This window comes from Leopardus geoffroyi, chromosome D4 (assembly GCF_018350155.1).
Source record: "Leopardus geoffroyi isolate Oge1 chromosome D4, O.geoffroyi_Oge1_pat1.0, whole genome shotgun sequence".
NCBI lineage: Eukaryota > Metazoa > Chordata > Mammalia > Carnivora > Felidae > Leopardus > Leopardus geoffroyi.
The window spans coordinates 32,631,718-32,647,863 of record NC_059342.1 but is presented as its reverse complement, the minus strand read 5'-3'; the positions used below and the strand labels follow the sequence as shown (position 1 = coordinate 32,647,863).

The 16,146-nt window shown below is 39.9% G+C and overlaps 1 protein-coding gene and 1 long non-coding RNA gene across 21 annotated transcripts in view; one reads left to right on the top strand and one right to left on the bottom strand.

Annotated features, from left to right (window-relative positions):
- The window catches only part of KDM4C (lysine demethylase 4C), a 428,186-nt gene that overhangs the window by 320,288 nt on the left and 91,752 nt on the right, over nt 1-16,146 (bottom strand). The gene's annotated exons all lie outside the window — the stretch shown is intronic.
- Nucleotides 1-16,146, top strand: part of LOC123593224 — a 74,677-nt gene that overhangs the window by 23,987 nt on the left and 34,544 nt on the right. For both annotated transcript variants that reach the window (XR_006710197.1, XR_006710196.1), the window contains exon 3: nt 7,947-8,048. This is a non-coding gene — a long non-coding RNA (uncharacterized LOC123593224). The remainder of the gene's footprint in view (nt 1-7,946; nt 8,049-16,146) is intronic.

Sequence of the window (16,146 nt, the reverse complement as noted above, 5' to 3'; positions counted from 1 at the left end):
GTGTCAAGTAAGAAATTGCTATGGCTGAGGTCAGAGAGGTCTTTTGCTGCTTTCTCCTCTAGGGATTTGATGGTTTCCTGTCTCACATTCAGGTCCTTTATCCATTTTGAGTTTATTTTGGTGAATGGTGTGAGAAAGTGGTCTAGTTTCAACCTTCTGCATGTTGCTGTCCAGTTCTCCCAGCACCATTTGTTAAACAGACTGTCTTTTTTCCATTGGATGTTCTTTCCTGCTTTGTCAAAGATGAGTAGGCCATACGTTTGTGGGTCTAGTTCTGGGGTTTCTATTCTATTCCATTGGTCTATGTGTCTGTTTTTGTACCAATACCATGCTGTCTTGATGATTACAGCTTTGTAGTAGAGGCTAAAGTCTGGGATTGTGATGCCTCCTGCTTTGGTCTTCTTCAAAATTACTTTGGCTATTCGGGGCCTTTTGTGGTTCCATATGGATTTTAGGATTGCTTGTTCTAGTTTCGAGAAGAATGCTGGTGCAATTTTGATTGGGATTGCATTGAATGTGTAGATAGCTTTGGGTAGTATTGACATTTTGACAATATTTATTCTTCCAATCCATGAGGAGGGAATGTCTTTCCATTTCTTTATATCTTCTTCAATTACCTTCATAAGCTTTCTATAGTTTTCAGCATACCGATCTTTTACATCTTTGGGTAGATTTATTCCTAGGTATTTTATGCTTCTTGGTGCAATTGTGAATGGGATCAGTTTCCTTATTTGTCTTTCTGTTGCTTCATTGTTAGTGTATAAGAATGCAACTGATTTCTGTACATTGATTTTGTATCCTGCAACTTTGCTGAATTCATGTACCAGTTCTATCAGACTTTTGGTGGAGTCTATCGGATTTTCCATGTATAATATCATGTCATCTGCAAAAAGCGAAAGCTTGACTTCATCTTTGTCAATTTTGATGCCTTTGATTTCCTTGTGCTGTCTGATTGCTGATGCTACAACTTCCAGCACTATGTTAAACAACAGCGGTGAGAGTGGGCATCTCTGTCGTGTTCCTGATCTCAGGGAAAAAGCTCTCAGTTTTTCCCCATTGAGGATGATGTTAGCTGTGGGCTTTTCATAAATGGCTTTTATGATGTTTAAGTATGTTCCTTCTATCCCAACTTTCTCAAGGGTTTTTATTAAGAAAGGGTGCTGGATTTTGTCAAAGACCTTTTCTGCATCGATTGACAGGATCATATGGTTCTTATCTTTTCTTTTATTAATGTGATGTATCATGTTGATTGATTTGCAAATATTGAACCAGCCCTGCATCCCAGGAATGAATCCCACTTGATCATGGTGAATAATTCTTTTTATATGCTGTTGAATTCAATTTGCTAGTATCTTATTGAGAATTTTTGCATCCATATTCATCAGGGATATTGGCCTGTAGTTCTCTTTTTTTACTGGGTCTCTGTCTGGTTTAGGAATCAAAGTAATACTGGCTTCATAGAATGAGTCTGGAACTTTTCCTTCCCTTTCTATTTCTTGGAATAGCTTGAGAAGGATAGGTATTATCTCTGCTTTAAATGTCTGGTAGAACTCCCCTGGGAAGCCATCTGGTCCTGGACTCTTATTTGTTGGGAGATTTTTGATAACCGATTCAATTTCTTCACTGGTTATGGGTCTGTTCAAGCTTTCTATTTCCTCCTGATTGAGTTTTGGAAGAGTGTGGGTGTTTAGGAATTTGTCCATTTCTTCCAGGTTGTCCAATTTGTTGGCATATAATTTTTCATAGTATTCCCTGATAATTGTTTGTATCTCTGAGGGATTGGTTGTAATAATTCCATTTTCATTCATGATTTTACCTATTTGGGTCATCTCCCTTTTCTTTTTGAGAAGCCTGGCTAGAGGTTTGTCAATTTTGTTTATTTTTTCAAAAAACCAACTCTTGGTTTCGTTGATCTGCTCTACTGTTTTTTTAGATTCTATATTGTTTATTTCTGCTCTGAATGTTATTAATTCTCTTCTTCTGCTGGGTTTAGGCTGCCTTTGCTGTTCTCCTTCTATTTCCTTTAGGTGTGCTGTTAGATTTTGTATTTGGGATTTTTCTTGTTTCTTGAGATAGGCCTGGATTGCAATGTATTTTCCTCTCAGGACTGCCTTCGCTGCATCCCAAAGCGTTTGCATTGTTGTATTTTCATTTTCGTTTGTTTCCATATATTTTTTAATTTCTTCTCTAATTGCCTGGTTGACCCACTCATTCTTTAGTAGAGTGTTCTTTAACCTCCATGCTTTTGGAGGTTTTCCAGACTTTTTCCTGTGGTTGATTTCAAGCCTCATAGCATTGTGGTCTGGAAGTATGCATGGTATAATTTCATTTCTTGTATACTTATGAGGAGCTGTTTTGTGACCCAGTATATGATCTATCTTGGAGAATGTTCCATGCGCAGTCGAGTATATTCTGTTGCTTTGGGATGCAGAGTTTTAAATGTATCTGTCAAGTGCATCTGATCCAATGTATCATTCAGGGCCCTTGTTTCTTTATTGATCCTGTGTCTAGATGATCTATCTATCTATAACACTATCCACTGTAAGTGGAGTGTTAAAGTCTCCTGCAATTACCACATTCTTACCAATAAGGTTGCTTATGTTTATGAGTAATTGTTTTATATATTTGGGGGCTCCAGTATTCGGTGCATAGACATTTATAATTGTTAGCTCTTCCTGATGGATAGACCCTGTAATTATTATATAATGCCCTTCATCTCTTGTTACAGCCTTTAATTTAAAGTCTAGTTTGTCTGATATAAGTATGGCTACTCCAGCTTTCTTTTGGCTTCCAGTAGCATGATAAATAGTTCTCCATCCCCTCACTCTCAATCTAAAGGTGTTCTTAGGTCTAAAATGAGTCTCTTGTAGACAGCAAATAGATGGATCTTGGTTTTTTATCCATTCTGATACCCTATGTCTTTTGGTTGGCGCATTTAATCCATTTACATTCAGTGTTATTATAGAAAGATACAGGTTTAGAGTCATTGTGATGTCTGTATTTTTTATGCTTGTAGCGATGTCTCTGGTACTTTGTCTCACAGGATCCCCCTTAGGATCTCTTGTAGGGCTGGTTTAGTGGTGACAAATTCCTTCAGTTTTTGTTTGTTTGGGAAGACCTTTATCTCTCCTTCTATTCTAAATGACAGACTTGCTGGATAAAGGATTCTTGGCTGCATATTTTTTCTGTTCAACACATTGAAGATCTCCTGCCAATCCTCTCTGGCCTGCCAAGTTTCAAAAGAGAGATCAGTCACGATTCTTATAAGTCTCCCTTTATATGTTAGGGCACGTTTATCCCTCGCTGCTCTCAGAATTTTCTCTTTATCCTTGTATTTTGCCAGTTTCACTATGATATGTCGTGCAGAAGATCGATTCAAGTTACGTCTGAAGGGAGTTCTCTGTGCCTCTTGGATTTCAATGCCTTTTTCCTTCCCCAGATCAGGGAAGTTCTCAGCTATTATTTCTTCAAGTACCCCTTCAGCACCTTTCCCTCTCTCTTCCTCCTCTGGGATACCAATTATGTGTATATTATTTCTTTTTAGTGTATCACTTAGTTCTCTAATTTTCCCCTCATACTCCTGGATTTTTTTATCTCTCTTTTTCTCAGCTTCCTCTTTTTCCATAATTTTATCTTCTAGTTCACCTATTCTCTCCTCTGCCTCTTCAATCCGAGCCGTGGTCATTTCCATTTTATTTTGCATCTCGTTTAAAGCATTTTTCAGCTCCTCCTGACTGTTCCTTAGTCCCTTGATCTCTGTAGCAATAGATTCTCTGCTGTCCTCTATACTGTTTTCAAGCCCAGCAATTAATTTTATGACTATTATTCTAAATTACTTTGTTATATTATTTAAATCCTTTTTGATCAGTTCATTAGCTGTTGTTATTTCCTGGAGATTCTTTTGAGGGGAATTCTTCCGTTTGGTCATTTTGGATAGTCCCTGGAGTGGTGCGGACCCGCAGGGCACTTCCCCTGTGCTGTGGTGTATAACTGGAGTTGGTGGGTGGGGCCACAGTCAGACCTGATGTCTGCCCCCAGCCTACCGCTGGGGCCACAGTCAGACTGGTGTGTGCCTTCTCTTCCCCACTCCTAGGGGTGGGATTCACTGTGGGGTGGTGTGGCCCATCTGGGCTACTTGCACACTTGCCAGGCTTGTGGTGCTGGGGATCTGGCGTACTAGCTGGGGTGGGTAGGCATGGTGCACGGGGGCAGGAGGGGCAGGCTTAGTTCGCTTTTCCTTAGGTGATCCACTTCAGGAGGGGCCCTGTGGCAGCAGGAGGGAGTCAGACCCGCTGCCGGAGGGGTGGCTCCACAGAAGCACAGCGTTGGGTGTTTGCACGGAGCAAGCAAGTTCCCTGGCAGGAACTGGTTCCCTTTGGGATTTTGGCTGGGGGATGGGCGAGGGAGATGGCGCTGGCGAGCGCCTTTGTTCCCCGCCAAACTAAGCTCTGTCGTCCCGGGGCTCAGCAACTCTCCCTCCCTTTGTCCTCCAGCCTTCTCGCTTTCTGAGCAGAGCTGTTAACTTATGACCTCCCAGATGCTAAGTCATGCTTGCTGTCGGAACACACTCCATCTGGCCCCTCTGTTTTTGCAAGCCAGACTCGGGGGCTCTGCTTGGCCAGCAGGCTGCCCCTCCGCCCCGGCTACCTCCCGCCAGTCCATGCAGCGCGCACTGCCTCTCCGCCCTTCCTACCCTCTTCCGTGGGCCTCTCGTCTGCGCTTGGCTCTGGAGACTCCATTTTGCTAGTCTTCTGGTGGTTTTCTGGGTTATTTAGGCAGGTGTAGGTGGAATCTAAGTGATCAGCAGGATGCGCGGTGAGCCCAGCATCCTCCTATGCCACCATCTTCTCTCCCTTTATTACATTTTTGTAAATATTCATTTATTTTGGGGAGAGCACAAGCAGAGGAGGGGCAGAGAGAGGGGGACAGAGGATCCAAAGTGGGCTTTGCATTGACAGGCAGACAGCAGATGTGGGGCTCAAACTCACAAACCACGAGATCATGACCTGAGCTGAAGTCAGATGCTCAGTTGACTGAGCCACCCAGGTGCCCCATACCTTTATCTCTCTTAAAACTCACAATTGAAACAAAAAAGTCACTAACCTCTCAAACTAAAATTACAATATTCACCAAGCAAAAGACAACAGCACTTTAAATAAAATGCAGATATAAAGAACAAAACCATTAAACAAGTACAAAAGTTTTCCTTGGTTCTTGTTACACAAAACTTCATGAATCAAAAAGTAAAATACCTATTTATATTCCACAAAACTCAATCTTTCTTAAGTGGTTAATTTACACTATACTTTTTAATCAAGGCATACTCCTGTGTCAAAAAGAAGACTGAACAACTATGGATTTTATATGTGTGATTACATTTTCACATTACTGATGATGTTAACAAGTTTTAATATTTGTGCATTTATTAAACTTTAAGCATTCATATTTTAAATTATAAAGTCTCATTAGTTAACTGTGGAAAAGAGAGGATCACTTACTTCATTTTCAGTTCATAAAAACAGATGAATGTGAGAAACAGAACATAGGACTATAAGGGATGCTGTGGTAGGTACTGCCTTCCAGATGAGGCCTTCATTCCATTCTCTAAAGGAAGGCTCCACTTACACCCACTCAAAGTCATGTTCCCTCTCCCAACATCATGGCCTCTAGAACAGGAGGCAGTGGTAGCCGGTATCCAATGAGTGATCCATACAAGAATATAAAAGCCAGATCCTCTTGCTTCAGTTTGGGGTAATTCAGAAGGGACCTGACAGTTCCAGCTGCCTGTGGGATCTGCCATGGCTCCACTGCAGTTTCACTTCCCCTTCTGTGCGGTCCTGCCTTCCCTCCCCCTCACAGGTGTTATCACAGACACCTCTGGTACAGAAATCTGAGTTTCAGAGTGGGCTCCCTGAGCAATCTGCGCTACAATTAAGGGGTTTGTAAGGAGGTGTCACTCAAAGCGAGGCATCTAAAAGCATGGCGTAGAGAATGGGGTATTTCAGCTGAGACCCTACAGAAAAAAAAGCCCCTGAGCAAAGGAACTGAGCCAGAGCTTAGGCCCACACTTATGCTATCTTATGGCCCATTTCCTAACATGGGCCCATTCCAAGCATGGCCTAGAGAATGAGGTATTTGAGCTAAGACCCTACCAGAAGAAAAAGCCCCTGAGCAAAGGAACTGAGCCAGAGCTTAGGCCCACCCTTATGCTATCTTATGTCCCATTTCCTAACAGAACAATCAGATAAAAAGAGAAACTCTACCAGCCACATCTGCAGATAGTCACAGATGAGGGAACTGCAGGAAAAAAAAAAAAGGCCTAACAAGGAAATTTTAATGAATAACTGAACATTAAAAATATAAGCAGTTCTTTTTCATCTGGGATTCAAAATACAGTTCAGTATCCATATACATGTAAGTTAATATCCTGAGTAATCATAAAAATCAAGTTAATTTTTGTCTGAAATCCTTATAAAACTTAGTAAAAACAATAACTGCACAAAACTTGATTTTCAAGAAAGAATGTATTTCATATTACTTAATCCACTGAATATTTTCTAAGTGTGTTCTACCCACTACTAACATTTTCTTTTCCCCAAGAGGTACTATTAATTGTTAGTTGCTATCAAATATAGGCCATTTATGTAGAAAGAAGTCTTTCCTCCTTAATACTCTCCAAAATACTGGGGCACCTGGGTGGCTCGGTTGGTTAAGCGCCCAACTGGCTCAGGTCATATCTCACTGTTCATGAGTTTGAGCCCCACGTCAGGCTCCGTGCTGACAACTTGGAGCCTGGAGCCTGCTTTGGATGCTGTGTCACCCTCTCTCTCTGCCCCTCCCTGCCCCCTCAAAAATAAATAAACATTTAAAAAAATTTTTTAAATACTCTCCAAAACACTCAACAGATAACACAATCAGCAATAATGTTTTCTATTACTAAAGGATCAAATGACTGATTTTCAAACTGTTTTCCATGCCCACCATCACCCCCCAATCCTGGGCCCAGAGTCTCCAGATGAAAGTGCTTCAAGGAAGGAGTTACTGAGAGAGAGTGTCCCACCAAATGTCCCACCTGACATTTCAGCCAAGTCAGCTCTTCTTTTATTTTCAGTTTTATATATTGACCTTCTAAATAAACTTCACTTACATAAGTCTGAAAAACCTCTGTGCTTTTAAGTTTATTTTATTTTGAGAGAGAGAGTACATGTGCACATGAGTAGGGGAGGGGCAGAGAGAGAGGGGAAGGGAGAGGATCCCAAGTAGGCTCCACACTGTCAGCGTAGAGCCCAGCATGAGGATCAATCCCACAAATCCATGAGATCATGACTTGAGCTAAAATCAAAAGTAGTACACTCACCCAACTGAGCCATCCAGGTGCCCCTGAAAAACTCTGTGCTTTCTTGAAGTGATTAGCATGGTTCTTGGCACACATAAAAGGACTTCACTAAATGGAATGGAGTCACCAAAAACAAAACATACTTCACCACCCTAGTCAAGTCCTACTCCTTGGAAAGTAAGCTTACAAAGAACAAATACATTTGAGATCATAGAAGTAAGACATAAATCTATTTGCAAGCCTCCCTGTAGATATGTAATCACACACATACACACACACATACAATTTTCCTATATGCTCAAGTCAAGGAATAACTTTTGCAAAACAAATATGAAGTAGTATGTATTTTCTACAAAGTACTATCTAAACAGTAAGATTAAAACCATCTGAAAAGGAGAGAAGAAATATGGGGAAAAAGATAAGCTAGGCAAAGTAACTGTTGAACTACAACATTTGCCATGGTAATGTGCAAAACTTACAGCACTAATGTTTGTTTTCCGTGAACTCCAAAGTAAATAAATTTGCATTAACAATCTTATTTTTCCCTAAGGGTTATGGATTTGATTCAGCAATTTCTTTTCATTTGAAGGGATTTTTCTGGCTCTTGTAGGTGACGATGATAACTTTAAGTGAAAGTACCAACAATAAGAGGCATCCTGGAGGAATTTACAAGCCCCTGCTCTGTCTTCCAGGGATACCAAGAGTACTTAATGTAAGTTCAGAGTACCTGTATGAAAATGCACACTTACGGATCAGTTAGTAAAAAGGCATTACATCACATTACTTCAGTGAAAACAGTGAGATTTGCTCTGAAAATTGCAAACACTAGATCTCACAGATCCTTCTTTTAGGGAACTCTGCTGAGCAGGCGTCTACAAGACTCAATGTTTGGACCACAAGTATGTGTATGTGTGCCTGTACAATAGTGTTTATTTGGAAGTCAGGCTCAGGTTTAAGTAAACTATAATCCATTTGATCAAATAATTTTTGATACCATTTATCACTGTACCCTTTTCTTCCTAATAATATAATCAGTAGCTAAGTACAAAATAAACACCATACTTTTTAAGCAGATTTCCAATTTCTTACACCTTTTTTAATAATACCTTAAAAAAACTATGCATCCATATGCCTAAAAATAATAATAACTTATGCAGTTAATTTCATTAATACTAGACAAAGTATTTATGCAAGTCTACTTTTCCTATTTACAGGGCAATTTTCCCTAGGAATAGTAATTAAAACCAGAAACAAACTAATTCCAAGAGTATTTTTTTTATACAAACCATCAAAAAGGATACAGCTGTCACCATTATCCAATTAGTCTTAACATTTAAAAATAGAATATATTAATGGGTCTAAACTTACCAAGTGGATAGGTAGGAATTAATACCATGGGTTGCTAATTCAATGTATCATTGAATATTATCAGGCTATCCAATCCCTAAAGCAATGTTCTGCATTAGGTGTTTAAAGAAAAAAATCTCAGTAAGAAATTCATCCATAAAGCTGTTTATTTAACAAATATTGAGTACTGTGTGCCACAATCATGCCACAATCATGCCAGATACATGAGTACTGTGTGCCACAATCATGCCAGATATTGTGCCAGGCAAGGGATATGTGTTAGTGAACAAAACTAACAGGGTCCCCTTCTCTAGGAGCTCACATTTTGATGGAGAAGATATATATTAAACATGCATAGATCAATGTAACACCACCTTCTTTGTTCTTTTAAAAAAATACTTGAATAAATCTGAAAGTCTCATATTCACTGTTTGGACAGTCTCCAGAAGAAGGATTCAAGGTACCATCTAAATTCTATATCCTCCAGTAATTAACATTATCACACATAACACTTGAAAGGAAGAATTATATTGTATTTATCCTTGAAACCCCTACTGTATTATATATAGACACATCATGCCAAGTTATGGCTTTGAGTCATTACTATGACAAAAAAAAAGATTTATTTTCATAACGTTATTAAAATAATAGTAAGTGAAAATATTTGTATGGTACTTTACAGTTTACAAAGCTCTTTTACAAAGTATATCCCTGAACTCTCCTAGCAACCCTATAGAGGCAGAGGATAAATCATGCCTCCGATCAGCAGTTAAGGAAACTCATGATTTGCCCTAACTTATTCAGCTGGTAAGTGACAGACTGAGATTTTAAAACAGGTCTTCTGGCTCCAAAGTCAATGTTCATTCCAAGAAAATAAATACTTTACCACTAACTGCTAAAACAGCTTTCTATCTGCTTATTTAAAACATTCTTTCTCCCTTAAACCTTTACACCAAAAATGTTTAAATAAATCATCACCTCCTCTAGTCTCTTCAGTATAGCTCCATGTTCATTCAGTGTCCAGCAAAGTATGTCTCAGGGCTTCCATCTGGAGCTGTGCATATCTGCAGCTACTCAGAAATCTCAGGAAACTGCATATTCTTAACAGTTACATTTTAAACAAACAAACAAAAAAATCTTTATAAAATGTTCTATATATTTCCTTGTCTGTCCCTAAACAGATTGTTCCAAAACAATTTAACACTCTCCTAATCCAAACAAGAATTACAGAGCCTCAGTACTATAGCTAGACTCTTTGTTAAGTGCTGATGATTCAAAGGCAAATAGACACAGACCCCAACTTCAAGACAGACACAGGAAAGGGCAAGGAGGTAGTCAGAAGCACATTAAAAGTACAAAAACAGGTGTCTAAGGTAGGGGCAGCGCACAGTCCAGAAGGTCTTCAGGCAATAACTAAGGGATACACAGGCAGAAGACAGCAGAGACCAGTGTAGACATGGAATTAAGGAGGGAATATTAGGCAGTTTTACAATAATCATTTCCAAAACTTGATGCCTGCAGGTAGAAAGGAAGAAGGAAGGGGGGGGAGGGGGAGAAGGGGGACGGGAAGAAGAGAAGTGGGAAAAAGAGCAGGGGAGGGGGGTGGGTAGAAACAGGAGGGGGAGAGGAGGAGGGGCGGAAGTAGGAGGGGGGAGGAGAAGCAGCAGTAGAAGGAGGGGTAGGAGGAGAAGTAGTAAAAGTAGTTAGTAGTAGTAGAAGTTGAAGTTCAACAACAGCCTATAAGGCTAGAAGAAGGAAGACACATTGCTCAGGTCAGAGATGTCAAGCACAGGTTGTGGGCATTCCCTGGAGAAAAGTAAAGGCAACCATCCCACATTCAACTCAACAAGGTGAAGACAGCTGAAGGGAACCAGCACATGTACACACATGCACATAGAGAACCTGATGTCACCTCCTCATCTTCTCATTTTATAGACAGAGTAAGTAGAAATATTTCCATGGTTCTGATCACAAATCACAGAATTAGAGCATCAGAGATTATCATGATTAACCTTGTCATTTTGTGGGTGAGTAAACTGAGCTCCAAAGAAGTACAGTTATTGGGCCAAAGCCACAAATGTTACCAGCAGAATAAGGACTAGAGCCCAGATTGCTGGTCCCTTGAGTCTAAGTTCTGCCAACAGACACTGTCCACCTCCCAATATTTACATGAATTTGTACTGTTTCTACCATCATTCAAAACTCATTTAACATGTATTATGATGAGTACTAAAATGAATTTTAATAATAGAATTTACCTCAAAATTATTTATGCTGAACTAATATAATCTTTCATAAATCTGTCGGGAAATAGCCTTAGAGTCATTTATATAATTCTTTTCCTACAGTAGTTATCTTAGAAAATGGAATGTAGATTAGCAGTCATAACTCACTGTTGTGTTTTATTATTTTATCATTATAAATAATAGTCAAGGTTAAAGATAATAGTGATATTATAAATCTACCATTGATGCATATAATGGAGTCTATAATAACTAATAGAGTAATTAACTACAGAAAATATAGATGCTGGCAGAAAGAAATTTTTGAAAATGGGCATAATTATTATCACTCATGAACAGTGGTATTCTTTCACAAAGACCCAAGACTCTAGAATCAGTCTTCTCCCTGATCAGAATACTCTCCCCTAAATGATCTTTAGGAGATAATATAATCCTGTTCCCCAGACAGGGTGGGGAGATCATCTTTCTTGATAAGAAAGCAGAGATATCATCTAAACTCCTCTAATAGGAAAATCTCAAATTATTGTTTCCAGGCATTCTCATTAACTAATTTCTAAAACACCTCCAGAAAAGTTTTGCTACTAGCTTTTCAGATTTTTAAGGAAAATATATAGTACATAGTTGCCTATACATTAGATTTTACCAACATGTTGAATTTATCCATTTCATTTAATTTGGTTCACACTAAAAGTGAATGTCACAAAGAGCACAGAGGTAACTATGCAGTTGAGAAACAGCCCAAATGCCGATTCCTTAAAATATCTCTCCAAGTCTCTCAAAGCTAAGTCCCCAAAGTACTAAAGGATGACATTCCAAGAGACATTACAGTGGTGTTGAAGAAATATGACAGAAACCCACAGGATCTAAAGCATGTGCTCAAAACCAGCCCTGAGGAAACACCTCTGTCATGAATAGTCCCATCATACCATTCTGTCACAAAAGCTTCTCTGGGTCCTAGACCACCTGCTAAAACTGTTTGATTTTGATTTATTCCATTAAGAGAGCAGAATGCTAAGACTTTATCAAATGAAATGTGCAAATAAAACACCTTTAAAATAAGTTAAACGAACCGGAGAAGTTGGTGGCGTAGAAGGATGCTGGGCTCACCTCATCCTGCTGATCGCTTAGATTCCACCCACATCTGCCTAAATAACCCAGAAAACAGCCAGAAGACTAGCAGAACAGACTCTCCAGAGCCAAGTGTAGACAAAAGTCCCACGGAAGAGTGTAGGAAGGGCGGAGAGGTGGTGCGTGCTACACAGACTGGCGGGAGGGAGCCAGGGCAGTGGAGGAGCAGTCCGCAGGGCAAGGCAGAGCCCCTGAAGTCTGGTTTCCAAAAGCGGAGGAGCCAGATTCCATGAGTTCTGACAGCCAGTGGGACTTAACATCTAGAATGTTAAAAGTCAACAGCTCTGCTATCAGAGAGCAGAGAGGGCGAGACGACGCAGGGAGAGAGAGTTGTTGAGCCCCGGAAACACAGAGCTTGGTGGGGAAACAAAGGCTCTGGCAAGCGCCATTTCCCTCTCCCATCCCCCAGCCGGAATTCCAAAGGGAACCAGTTCCTGTCACCCAACTGGCTTGTACCGCGCAAATGCCCAATGCTATACTTCTGTGGATCCATCCCTCCAAAGGGGCCTACCTCCCTCCCAGTGCTGCAGGGCCCCTCCCGCAGGGTACCACCCATGGTAAAGCTAGGTAAGCCACCCCCTCCTGCCCCTGTGCACCTTTCAGATCCACCCCATCTAAAACGCCCTTGGCCAGAGCCTATTGAAGCAGCATCACAACCCTGGAAGTGTGCAAACAGCCCAGACAGGGGGCACACCACTCCCCAGTGAGTCCTGCCCCTGGGAGAGGAGAAGATAAGGTACACACCAGTCTGACTGTGGCCTCAGCCGTGGATTGGGGTCTGACTGTGACCCTGCCCACCAACACAAGTTTCTCAGGACAGCACAGGGGAACTGCCCTGCAGTTTGGAGTTACTGCAGGGACTAACCAAAACGTCAAAATGGAAGAATTCTCCTCAAAAGAAACTCCAGGAAGTAGCAACAGCTAACGAATTGATCAAAACTGATTTAAGCAATATAACAGAACAAGAATTTAGAATAATAGTCATAAAATTAACTGCTGGGCTTGAAAAAAGCATAGAGAACAGCAGAGAATCTATTACTACAGAGATCAAGGGACTAAAAAATAGTCATGAGGAACTTAAAAATGCTATAAATGAGGAGCAAAATAAAATGGAGGTAGCCATAGCATGGACTGAAGAGGCAGAGGAGAGAATAGGTGAATTAGATGATAAAATTATGGAAAAAGAGGAAGCTGAGAAAAAGAGAGATAAAAAAAAATCCGGGAGAATTAGAGAACTAAGTGATGCAATCAAACGGAACAATATCCATATCATAGGAATTCCAGAAGAAGAAGAGAGAGAGAAAGGAGCTGAAGGTGTACTTGAACAAATCATAGCTGAGGACTTCCCTGATCTGGGGAAGGAAACAGGCATTGAAATCCAAGAGGCACAGAGAACTCCCTTCAGACGTAACTTGAATCGATCTTCTGCAAGACATATCATAGTGAAACTGGCAAAATACAAGGATGAAGAGAGAATCCTGAGAGCAGCTAGGGATAATCAGGACCTAACTTACAAAGGTAGACACAAAAGAGTAGTAGCAGACCTATCTACTGAAACTTGGCAGGCCAGAAAGGAATGGCAGCAAATCATCAATGTGAGGAACAGAAAAAATAAGCAGCCAAGAATCCTTTATCCAGCAAGTCCGTCATTCAGAATAGAAGGAGAGATAAAGGTTTTCCCAAACAAACAAAAACTGAAGGAATTCATCACCACTAAACCAGCCGTACAAGAGATCCTAAGGGGGACTCTGTGAGTGAAATGTTGCAAGGACCACAAAGTGCCAGAGACACCACTACAAGCATGAAACCTACAGACATCTCAATGACTCTAAACCCATATCTTTCAATAATAACACTGAATTTAAATGGACTAAATACTCCAACCAAAAGACATAGGGTATCAGAATGGATAAAAACAAGACGCATCTATTTGCTGTCTACAAGAGACTGATTTTAGATCTGAGGACACCTTCAGATTGAAAGTGAGGGCATGGAGAACTATCTATCATGCTACTGGAAGTCAAAAGAAAGCTGGAGTAGCCATACTCATATCAGACAAACTGACTTTAAATTAAAGGCTGTAACAAGAGATGAAGAACGGCATTATATATTACAGGGTCTATCCATCAGGAAGAGCTAACAATTATAAATGTCTATGCGCCGAATACGGGAGCCCCCAAATATATAAAACAATTACTCATAAACATAAGCAACCTTATTGATAAGAATGTGGTAATTGCAGGGGACTTTAATACCCCACTTACAACAATGGATAGATCATCTAGACACAGGATCAATAAAGAAATAAGGGCCCTGAATGATACATTGGATGAGATGGATGTGACAGATATATTTATAACTCTGCATCCTGAAGTAACAGAATATACTTTCTTCTCGAGTGCACATGGAACATTCTCCAAGATATATCACACACTGGGTCACAAAACAGCCCTTCATAAGTATCATACCATGCACATTATCAGATCACAATGCCATGAAACTTGAAATCAACCACAGGACAAAGTCTGGAAAATCTCCAAAAGCATGGAGGTTAAAGAACATTCTACTAAAGAATGAATGGGTCAACCAGGCAATTAGAGAAGAAATTAAAAAATATATGGAAACAAACGAAAATGAAAATACAACAATCCAAATGCTTTGGAATGCAGCGAAGGCAGTCCTGAGAGGAAAATACATTGCAGTCCAGGCCTATCTCAAGAAACAAGAAAAATCCCAAATACAAAATCTAACAGCACACCTAAAGGAAATAGAAGCAGAAGAGAAAAGACACCCCAAACCCAGCAGAAGAAGAGAATTAATAACATTCAGAGCAGAAATAAACAATATAGACTCTAAAAAACCAGTAGAGCAGATCGATGAAACCAAGAGTTGGTTTTTTGAAAAAATAAACAAAATTGATAAACCTCTAGCCAGGCTTGTCAAAAAGAAAAGGGAGAGGACCCAAATAGGTAAAATCATGAATGAAAATGGAATTATTACAACCAATCCCTCAGAAATACAAGCAATTATCAGGGAATACTATGAAAAATTACATGCCAACAAACTGGACAACCTGGAAGAAATGGACAAATTCCTAAGCACCCACACACTTTCAAAACCCAAACAGGAAGAAATAGAAAATTTGAACAGACCCATAACCAACAAAGAAATTGAATCAGTTATCAAAAATCTCCCAACAAATAGGAGTCCAGGACCAGATGGCTTCCCTGGGGAGTTCTACCAGACATTTAAAGCAGAGATAATACCTATCCTTCTCAAGCTGTTCCAAAAAATAGAAAGGGAAGGAAAACTTCCAGACTCATTCTATGAAGCCAGCATTACTTTGATTCCCAAACCAGACAGAGACCCAGTAAAAAAAGAGAACTACAGGCCAATATCCCTGATGAATATGGATGCAAAAATTCTCAATAAGATACTAGCAAATCGAATTCAACAGCATATAAAAAGAATTATTCACCATGATCAAGTGGGATTCATTCCTGGGATGCAGGGCTGGTTCAATATTTGCAAATCAATCAATGTGATACATCACATTAATAAAGAAAGATAAAAATCATATGATCTTGTCAACTGATGCAGAAAGAGCATTTGACAAAATTCAGCATCCTTTCTTAATAAAAACCCTCGAGAAAATCGGGATAGAAGGAAGATATTTAAACATCATAAAAGCCATTTATGAAAAGCCCACAGCTAATATCATCCTCAATGGGGAAAAACTGAGAGCTTTCCCCCTGAGATCAGAAACACGACAGGGATGTCCACTCACACCGCTGTTGTTTAACAGTGTTGGAAGGTCTAGCATCAGCAATCAGACAACAAAAGGAAAGCAAAGGCATCAAAATTGGCAAAGATGAGGTCAAGCTTTCACTTTTGCAGGTGACATGATATTATACTTGGAAACCCGATAGACTCCACCAAAAAGTCTGCTAGAACTTACACATGAATTCAGCAAAGTCACAGGATATAAAATCAATGTACAGAAATCAGTTGCATTCTTATACACTAACAATGAAGCAACAGAAAGACAAATAGAGAAACTGATCCCATTCACAATTGCACCAAGAAGCATAA